This window comes from Corvus kubaryi, unplaced genomic scaffold, assembly GCF_017639235.1.
Source record: "Corvus kubaryi isolate FWS band 111438036 unplaced genomic scaffold, C.kubaryi_AGA036_p1.0 66, whole genome shotgun sequence".
Classification (NCBI taxonomy): domain Eukaryota; kingdom Metazoa; phylum Chordata; class Aves; order Passeriformes; family Corvidae; genus Corvus; species Corvus kubaryi.
The window spans coordinates 21788122-21799555 of record NW_024582054.1 but is presented as its reverse complement, the minus strand read 5'-3'; positions in this window follow the sequence as shown (position 1 = coordinate 21799555).

Below are 11434 nucleotides of genomic sequence, written 5' to 3'. Positions count from 1 at the left end.
GGAAAGTAACAATTTCATGAACACACCTGACTCTTGTGATGCTCAAGGTCTGGTATTGGATAAAAAATTGCCCTAATAACAATAAAACAAAGGTTTCTTTAGATGCCCCTTTACAGTGGAGATGAGAGCAGGCAGTTCTGTAGTGTTTACTGTGTAACTTGCAGAAATGTCTGGTTTTGGAAGGAAGACCCTGCTTTTTGAGCACCTCGAGCCCAGTGTCCTTGACTGTTCTAAAAAACAGGGGTGCTGCTCGCTAAGAATATTGGGTTGCCAGTCATAGTCTACAATTCCTTAATTTTTTAGTAAAGACGGCAACAACAGTACGGTACTCTATACTGTCCTAATCATCCACATCAGACTTGAGTTAACAGAGCCACTTCTGAGTTTTGAGGGGAGGATCCTGTTGTGATTTCTGGTGCTGAATTTTATGATGTGAAGTTCTGGAGGGGAAAAGACAAAGAAGAAAATGTGGATTTCTGTTAGGGAGTTAAATCCGCAGATGATGGAACACTGCTCCTTTGAGGCGATCTGGAGCGTGCTTGTTTGCCAGGTCCACATATCAGTGCTCAGCCAGTATGTGAGTAGGTTCAGCAGAGGAAACCTTAGTAACCTCAACCATCAGGGCAGAAATTCTTGAAAGCTAGTGAGGCTGTGCAGCTCTTCTGTCTGGTTTCTTCAATTCAATCACTTCTATGTTTTTCTGCCTTCTCTTTTTTGACAAGAGAATGATCTACCTTTGAGTAGTTACACTTTCCTGTCTAATATTTCCTTTTCAGTCAAGAGCTGTTTTAAAGACATGAGAACATCTACTCAGCTGAACTCTGAGTCTGTTTTTTCAAAAGATCATAGAGAGTTATGGTGTAAGAGACCTTGAAAAGTTACCTGTCTGACCTCCTGGCTCAAGTAGGGCTCAGTAATATTAAAATGTTGGGGACATTTTGCATTACTGACCAGGTATTAAAACCCACAAATTTCAAAGGGAAAGGGATTTAAGGTCTAATTTGACTGTAGCTGTATCTCACCTATTAATTTTTTCTCCCCACAGAAGGTATACAAGAGCTGCTTGTTCAAATGCTTTACACCATTTGCTTGCAACCTGAGTCTGTCTCTCAATGCCTATTAAATAAATTTCCATGGTAAATTCTGACTGAGAGGGAAGAAACAAATGACTGAAGACTTGGAGAATTCATGAATACCCTCATTGGCCGACAGGTACAAATCTCAGAATGAGCAAATGAAGAAAGGCAGAGTGTGGCTCAGTGCCTGTGTACAGGAATTGTTCATACACCTGTCAGATGTCCACTTTCTCCCCCACACTTTGTTTCTGAAGATGCCACTGTGGATTAATTCCCTTCCATGCATTTCAAACCTTAGCTTTGACTGTTGTGACCACCAATTTTTACATCTACTGTGTAAACTTATGGCTTAGTTAAGTGCAGCAGGGTAGTGTGAGAAGAAAGACTCATTCTATTTCACTTTTAAAGGATATTTCTACTTGTCTGTCAAACTAAAACCATACTTTATTGTTACACAGCTGTGCAAAAAGATGGATTCAGGAGAAAAAGAAGAGAATTTAGCAAGCAGAACTTATTTTTTAGTGTAAAAAACCCCAAAACAAACTAAAACAAACCTTATTTGGATGAAGAAATAAATTTTCTCTATGTGTTTTACAAACTGTAGGTAATGGTTTTATACCCCAGTTGGCACTTCAGAAGACTGGAGCAGATTAAATGCTGTATCAATGAACCCTTTTTTTTGATTTGTTTTTTGACTCATTCTGGGGCTGTCTCCTTTTTTGTAGAGAAAACTAAGCTTGATTTTGGAACACCAAGTTGCATGGAGTACAAGCCTACATATTCATATTTTAATAAAGACATTCTTCTCATGCTTGAAGCTTGTTTAAACCCATCGCTGAAGTCTGGATTTGTTAGGTTGATGCTGGAATGGAAACTGGAAATAAGCTTTGGCCATGATGTAACCAAAGATCACTGATCTCAGGGAAAAAATCTTCTCTTCTATATTTGGGCTATGGTAAGCCCACTGTGAGCCAATACATATATACAATATTAATGAGACTTTTCCTGCTAACTGGGGGACTTATAAGCGGTAACAGCATACTTGGCCACTGTCTGTCGGAATAGAGGTCTTTCCTCTACTGGCTAGAGGAAAAATACCTTTTTTTTCCTTTTTCAGCCCTACATTAGACAAAGTAGCTCACACAAATGCATTCCTGTATTATTTTTTCTGTGTAACCATTTTAGGGTGGTTCCCCTCCCTGTAACTGAAGTTCATTTTCATATACGCTTGACAACTTACTGGCAGTTACAGGTTTAGTTCCATGTGACCTCCATGATGTGGCTTGTTGGGGTTTCTGCTGGCAACTTCCTCTTGTAGAGATATTCCAGTGCACAGAGGAGAGAGAGCATCAGGTGAGGTTGTGTGGTTTGCACTTTGGGTGGTTGTTGAGTGGAGACAGAATGACCTTCTAACAAGGAATATAGTTTTCTTCATTGCCGTTCCAGTCCTATTTGTCAGATATGGGGAGTGCCTGCCATCTTTGAGTGTCAACATTTCCAAAAATGGGGACTTCAGACCTCCTAAGCTGTGTGCTGTCTAGTGTTTGTGCATACTTTTTGCAATGCACATACTTCATAATAGTTTGTAAACAGCAATCAGGGACAGGGAAAGGTACCATGCATGTCCTCGTTGCTCAGGAGAATAGGCTTTAAACAGCTATAACACTGCAACTACAACTAGTGTTGCGAAATGTTTCCTTTCCAGAGTGTCGTTCAAAATCTTGCTGGCTCACAGATACCTGAATTCCACTGTAGTTTGCCATTAACACTGTCTGGGGAAAAAAAACCCCAAAGGCTGCAAGTGTCTGAAAAGCCCTGTCCTATGAATATGCTAATGATGAAATTTTAGTTGGTTCCTAACACTGCATGAGAGGATGCTGCTGAGCTGTAATTACTATGAGAACCAGGGCTCAGAATTTCCTGAATACTGTGGGTTTCACTTCTCAACGATAATATGGAATTAGTGTGGTTTTTTGCCCTGAATGTTGAGTGTGCAGGCAACTGGTCTTTTTTTGTACTGGTGAAAATAGTCAGCTATCTATAATTAGTAACATTCAACCCGCTCTCCAAAATACCAGAGCTTGCTTGGGTCTCAGATTGTCAAGGTTTATTGCAGGCAGTCCAAGACCAGAGAGTTCAATTAGAAAATTAACTTATATGTTATTTTACCATATTAGAGAGTTGATTTCCTTCCAATTTGAAACAGATGATACATTGTTATAAAGGGCTGGGGTTGCACTTAATATTCGCCTATAAAAGAGGTAAAGACGTACAAGACTTTTCCGCTACATTGGGTTAGGGCTTTAAAAATAATATACTTTTTACAAGTCTAACTGCAGATTTTATTTCTTTGAATCACGTGTGCTTGGTGGAAACCATGTACTTTCAGTGCTTCTCAAAGCATAAAATGTGCAATAAAATTTTTAAAAAGAATTTATACTATGTTTAGCTCTGTAAAGGAAAAAAAAATTAGTAAGTTTAATCTAATGTCATTAAATGTTGTGGTTTTCAGGTAATTTGTAATCCAGAAACCTTTAGTATATTTGGCTAAATGGTAATAGAAAATTAAGCTATAAGGAACACTGAAAAAATTACTGGGATTACATTTGGGGCTAAATATTGACTATTAAAATGTTTGTACTTCAAATAAAGTGGTGTGACTGTTGGCTCACCACATATCTAAGATGAAGTTATACCTTACTAAATGCTTGAATAATAAATTAAATGGACCTCCCACCTAGGTGACCTTGCTTCTGTAGGTGACACCAGGAAGGAGCGGATGAAGGAAAAAGAACTGCTGGGCAGGAGCAGCATCAGATGGAAGTTCAATAGGAGCTGCTTAGGACAATGTACCATCCAAAAGCCTTTCTTCTTAGAACAGCCAGGACACCAGTCCTAAACAGCTTCTCGACTACAGTGTGTTTGCCCATGTAACTCCCTTTTTCTGAAGCATGTCAGCATTTCCACAGGGGCTCATGCAAGCAGGCAACAATGGATCTGATATATGCTTGAATAATTTTTTTTGGTGTGTGTCTCAGCTTTTGCTGCTCTTCTACAATGTGGCACATCAGCCAGCACAAACAACGCTGGGATTCATTGAGAATATAAATAAGCTGATTCTTGGTGGTTTGCTGTAGGAAGCAACGACACCCATAGGGGTCCAAGTGTATGCTTAGAGGGTGGGGTGAGAAAAGGCAGAGAAAGCTTTTTCTCCTGGCTTTAATGTGTATTAGGCCAATTGTGCTTATAAAGTAGCTTAGTGGATGAGCTATTTGAGGGAGAGTGCCCACAGTGTTACCTTTTGGGGACAGAATATAAAGGTATTTCATATAGGAGGCAGATGAATAGAGTCATGACCCTTAGTGGAACCCTTCCAGGACAGTTTGTTTGAATCTTTTTCTTCATCAGTATTTCCCAAAGGTGAATTCAGTAACAGAGTGCCTCATGATACTGAGCATGCAGCACTTGGTGGTATATTATCAAAATAAAAATAACTTCATATCTAAACCATTCTCCTTATTATCTCCCATAACAGCAAGATGCGTCTGCAAATTTTATTTCACTTGGGGAGTTCAGCTTACCACCTTTCCAGCACTTTTTACCAGTTCTATCCAAAACCACTCCTGATTTTTATAAGTCAATAAATGGATAGAGTACTTTTAATAAGAAACCCTGAGAAGTCCAAGAAACTGGAAAAGGAGATCAGGGAAAATTACCAATCTGTTCAGGGTATGATGTTGCCAAATCCAAAGAACAAAATAAATCTTGATGCCACCTTTTGGACAACAGTCACAGTCAGATGGAATTCTGAGTAATCCTTCTGCAGGAGTTACTCAAGTTCAATTTGGTGCTTTCTACTTCTGATACATGCTGGAAGCTGGCTGTTCAAAGTAACAGTCTTGAACAATGCACTGTTACTAATCCAAGCTGTTACACATGCACATTAAAATAAAAAAATTAAATCAGTTACCACAACTTTGCATCCAGGAGGGAAAAATTAAATGCTTTTATGTGATATTAGAATGGCAGAACTGAAAGGGTTTAGGTTCTGTTTGTTGGTTTGGTTTTTTTTCCTATCAAGAAAAGAACTGGTTAAAAAGGGAATGGTGTTTCCCTAAGTACTCATATAGCCATTATTTTTAGTTTTTTTCGTAAGGTTCATGTTTTCCAGAAAGAAAGCAGCAGTGCCTAGTGGTAAATTATATAACCAGAGAACAAATCTTAAAACTTAGTAACGGAACCATTTCACTGGATAGCACTTAATATATCATATCAGAAAGAACAAAATTTGTTCTGTGAATTTCTTTCTTTCAGAAGGGATCCAGTCATCCCTTACATATGGGAGTTCCCCGGAAATAATACACCCATCATTAGAAGAACTAAGATGAAATTACTGTGAGCTTGATGACATCCCATGTTCTCTTTTTTTGTTTGCAATAACGGGGGTGACTGAAGAGGCAGAGGCTAGAATTTCTCTGCAGAGGAATGTATGGGGAATGAATCCAACCATCCCAAGGTAAAGTAATGGAGATACTTGGTAAAATTTCTAATCCATAGTTCCCTATTTTCTACTACTTGCGATCCACCACAAATGAAACACAGAACAATGATCCAGGAGAGAAAACAGAGCTGTAAACTATTCACCAGTGGGATCTGTGCCTTCAGACTGCAGAACATTCAGTTCTGGCAGCTTCAGGTTATGGTTGTTCCTCCAGAGAAAATGGGGTTTCCTTGTTATCTTATGGGTGCATGCTCTAGCTTCCTCTGGTACCTTGCACCCTCAGTCTGACTCTTCTCTCATGACAAAACCTGTCATCTTAGGCAAGGATCTGGCAGCTGGGTCAGTGCAGTCCTTTGAAAATCTGCATGAGACTTCAAGTAGATGATGGATTTCCACTTCCCCCTCATTTTAGTTTTTCCAAGGCCACTGCATGTAGTCAGTTAGCCTGGGACAAGAGGATGCTGCGCTCAGATGAGGAAGAAGGTGGCTGAAGCAACTTGCAGTTGGTTTTGTCTCACTGTCTCACAAGTAGCAAAGTCACCTGAGAACTTCAGTGGCTCTTACAGCAACAGGCTGTAAGCAGGCAAATTATTTTGGAGTCGTTGCTGTTGTTTCAGTCTGAGGAGCCAACCTGTATTCTGTTTCAGTCTGTATTCTGTTGGTCACCAGGCCTGGCTGATGTGCAAAGGTACAGTTTGTGGGTTTTGTACCCTTGCATATTTTTATATCAGCCTGCAAAAAAAATCAGTGCCTTGGCCAGACTATTCCATCCCATAACTGAAGAAGCAGCTCCACTGCAACTTATACTGATATCACACTTACTGGAATTCAGAATATAGATCAGTACAGGAGTACAGGTTAAAATGCTTGGGTTTTTTTTTTTTTTTGGTGCAACTTGGAGCTTAACACTGAGGAGCTGACATGGTTTGCATCATGAGGTGTACAATATATTTATTGCTACCAGTCTTCACCCAAACTAATCTGGTTTCCACCAGCATTTAACACATCTGCTCTGCTATTTTCTGGGTTTTAACAGAACAAAATGACAGTAATAACTTTAGATCTATGAGTAATGTTTCTTTAGCACTATTTTAAAGAGAGAGATCATATTTAATTTTTTTTTAATTAAAAGATGAGAAAGAGATTTTTTTGATAGGTGGGAATACCATCCTCCCTGTACAGAGGTTGTTGACAGGTATCACAAAGGGTAAGAGATATTCATCTAGGGAGGTTGTGAAAGAGATCACAGTTTCTACTAAAATAAATTCTGACCTGGTGTGACTTCCCATAAGAGAGATTAAAGACATTGTAATACTGTTTTAATACTGCCTATGATTCTAAGAGTTAGCAACTGGTATCTATATTCTAGTTCAGAAGAGAAGACTGAGGGGTGATCTATCAGTTTCTGAAGGGAGGGTGCCAAGAGGATGGATCCAGGTTCTTATTGGTAGTGCCCAGCAAGGGGACAAGAGACAATGGGCAGAAACTTGAACACAGGAATTCCACCTGAACATGAGAAAGAACTTCTTTACTGTGCAGTGACCGAACACTGGAACAGGTTGCCCAGAGAGGTTGTGGAGTCTCCCTCACTGAAGATGTTCAGGAACTGTCTGGACACAGTACTGAATGTGCTGTAGGGGACTCTGCTTGAGCAGGGAGGTTGGACTAGATGATCTCCAGTGGTCCCTTCCAACCTCAACCATCTTGTGATTCTGTCATATTTTAGTAAATATTTTTGGCAAAGTTATCCTGGTGTCAATTAAATCACAGCTCTGTTTTCAGTAAGTGTGGGAGTTAGCTGGTTAAGTGTGAGCTACTGAAAAGAAAAAAATTAGTACAGCTTTGTAGCATTTTCTTTGTAGGCTGAAAAGTAAAATGAATATTTCTTCAGAGCATATTTCCTAGAATATAATGAACCAAATGTTGAACAGATGTACTTAAAGTGTGGAAAAATTAAATGAAAGGCACATTTAGGATTTATAGAGTTGAAAACCAAAAAAAACAACAAAAAACCCCCAATGGAAATAAGAATGCTGATGAACAGAAACTATGCTGTTAATACAGAAATTTTTACTGTAAGTTTAAAAAAAGTTGGCTTCTAGGTCCCCAAACTGCAATCCGGAATGATATAAATTATGGTTATAAAATGATGCAACATTTCTTCTGAAAAAGAAAATTTTGCTCTAAAATATGTTTTTATACTCATTTTAAATTGACAACAACTAGTGTAGCTTCTAAAAATTGTACTTCTTCCAAGAATCATGAAACTTATAGAGGTCTGAGAGCTACAAAACACTGACTTTTTTCCCCCCATATTTTGAAATCATGCAATTAAGACTACAGACAACCAGAAAAATAAGCTAAATTTTTAATTCAGTAGAAATGCCTTGTCACAGCTGCTGCTGTAGGGAACCAGCACAGTGGGTAAACTGCCCTGCTGAAGTGTAGTCTCTTCGGCCAGGTATGAGACCATAACAGTGTGCCATTTATTTCAGTAAGACAGCTGCATATTTCTGAAATGAGCTGTGGCCTTCATTCAGAAAAAACACCCCTGTTCTGGAAAGCAGCCTCTTTAGACGATCACAGTTACAACAGCTCTGCTGCGGAAAGCATTTGAACCTGGGACTTTGGGAATTAAACACATGCTTAAGTACTTTTCCTTAATAGGGATACATTTAGACATGTGAATTGAGGCTTGCATAGACTAGTAAACAAGGGAATTTTCAAACAGTTATCAGCCATCTGTATTAAGTAATCCACAAAATCAGTGGAACTTTGGAGATTTATATCAGCTGATACCGTGTCTTGTATTGGGGAAGAGTTTCTGACAAGTTCTTCATTAAAGCAGCTCTGCAATCTAGAAATGTATATTGCACTTAGGTGAAAAACTGCTAAATATTACTAAGTATTTTGTCTTCCTATCTCGTGCATTTCAGACAATTAAATTAAGAGGCAAAAGTATTTGAGAGATAAGAACTGGAGCAGGCTTTAGTAATGATCTGAGTCCTGGTTTGTCCCGTTAATTCTTGCCCATTAGACCAATCCCTTGTGAACAATTCAAATTTAGGCACCCAAATAAGTGGTTTGATATTTTCCAAAGTGCTGAGGAACTTTGGTAAACTGCTATTATTTTACTTGATTTACCAGTATGATGATGATAGCTCATATTTCCAGTAAGGATTAACAGTTCTAGACTTTGTTTTCTATACTTTAGGTTTGTTAAGTCCTCAGTGGACCTTCAGAGTGTGTTACACCTCATAGGCCTGAAGGGAGAGCAAGCCTGCATTTGTATCTCTGAGTGTCTACAGCCTTTGCTGCTAAGTTAGATTTTTCAGCAAAATAGCTCCATATCAGAAACTTAGGCTCTGACAAAATGAACTTGGGAGAAGATATCCTGTGTCTAATGAAGCCCAAGTTGTCACTGTAGTGGTGTTTCTGACAGAAAGTGCGCTGCATTTTTTAGATGTTTTGTAGCTTCCCATCAGAGCACTGTATAGCCAGGAAAGGTGGCTCTTGGTTTATTCCTTTGTCCCTGGCATCTTTCTTCAGTATTTGTAACTGTATCCTTACAAGGCAGCAGCTCCAGGGCTTTACTGATATGACACATGATTTGTCTTTTTACTTTTGATTTGACAACAATGTGTTGACATTTGCTATTTAGGATATCTGCAAAACTTGGCTTCAGGAAAGACTGATGAGCTACGGCCTGGTGAACATTCAGAGCACTAGAAGCTACCTTCCTAAGAGGTTCTGAACCCTTCTTGGAAGAGGAGTGACATTCCATCAGTACAATGCTAAGCTGTGCTGTCCTCTTGGGACCGTACCCGTATGATGGCCATGCTGAATGGTGACACTGACAGGTTGCCAAGCCAGACAGATGTCCTCAATGCAAAGGGTCTGATCCTGCTTGTAATCCAAATGGGAGGCAGGCAGTCAGCTCTGCCATCTCAGCATCATCAACTCCCAGACAGGCTGTACTTGAAGCTAGGAACCTGGAAAGAAATGTGTGGGAAGTGGAAGGTGTTGGAAGAGGGATGCACTTTGAGTTGTGGTAAGTATTGTGTCCCTTTACTTCATCAGAACAGTCGAGAGAAATGGTGGGAAAGACACTCCTGGGGATATTGCATCAAAGAAAATTTGCTTCCAGAGAGCTCAAAGGATAGATGCAGAGATGACCAGCTGTGCCTGTTGGAGAACACTGGGCTGCAATGTACATATTTGACCCTCTTTGGAGCTGTTAAAATAACTGCAGTGGCAAGAGTAGAATAGAGGTGAGAACTGAGCCCCCTGTCTACATTTTTCTCACTAAAAAATTACAGATTTGTCTGTCTATCTGTGGGCAGCATGTCTCTATGTGTTAAAACTAATTTTCCTAACAGGGAGGGTTTTTTGAAGGCACGATGTCTGTCATCTTTACCATCATAAATGGTAGTCATTTGCTTAAATAATAGATTAGCTGGTCAATCTAAAAGCTATATTGTGCTGTCAAAGGGATTTTGTTTGAAAAGTGAGATCTACTGGGGAGACACATAGGTGATTTTTGAAGGCTACAAAATTTAAAAGGCTCACTGCCTCTCCTCCTTTCATTTACTTATGTAGTTATTTTTCAAATGTCAGCATTGATGATTGCTGTTTTCCTATTAATTTTGAAGAGCATCCATTTCAGGGAGGTGTGTCAGCTGATTCATTCTAAAAACATGCAATTTAGCATACTATACCTAGACAATAACCTCACAGAAGATTCAGAAATAAGGATGGGTTGTTTATTAAAATTATAGAAAGAAAATTAACCAGATGCCATTCAGATACTGGTGGTTGTTACAGTTAGACTGTAGAGCCATATTGTCAGTTTTATTGATACCATCCCTTTTCATTTATTTTAATCCTTTGTCACAGCTCCTGCTGTAAGGAATCAGCATAGTGGGTAAACATCAGCCCAATGTGGATCCCACTCTTCCTGTTAGATACCTATTTCCAAGCATCTCTGTCCAAACAGACCTTTCTGCTGGTTCAAAATCTGAACGAAATAATTACAACTGAACACAGGCACCAGAGAACAGAGTGAACTCTTCATCTTTACAGTTTGCAAGCTTGGCTGCTTTCTCAGGTGTCTGCATAACCTTTAGTACAATATGGTGCAGGAGAAAGCTGCAGCCCTAATAATTACTTGTGTATAATCCCAGTGCAGATGAGTGAGCACGTGGAGATGTTATGCAGAGCTGTCTCATTGCCTGTGGTGTCTTGGAGTCTTCAGCAGCAGTTCCCAGAGTCTTGATAGTGAGAAAAATAGTTTGAGATCATCTTTGAAAGTCCTTTTTTACTTTATTCCAGAGTTTCCCTTGGTCTTCCTGTTTCGCTGTGAGTCTCAGAGAATTCTTAATTTCTACAGATCTAGGGCTTGCTGTAGATCACATGTTTTAGTCATGTGCTTTTAGTGTAAAATCTAAAATGTGTCGGGTCATTAACACAAATCTGACAGAGTGGTGTCCTCCTAAGGCTGTGGGCCACTACTCTGAATGTTAAAAGAAACTTAAAAAGGACACATTCTTTATCAGTCCTTTCCATGGTGACTCAATAGAACATGTTGAACGTAAAATACAGTTAAGTGATGTACTTCTGCTAGGAGAAGAACAGGATCTGAAGTACTCCTCATCATTTTCAGAACAGTATTTATTCTTCTGTTTGTATCCACCTTCCTCTCCTGACTGGATCACAGTGTGAGCTGCAGTCATGGCTGCATCTCTTTCATGGTCTTTGCTTTCCATTTGTCTTTTGAATCACAAAATCTTACAAATTCAGTTTCTCTTCAGACATCAGATATTTTGAATCAGCCAAATAAAGATAAAAATAGGCTTGC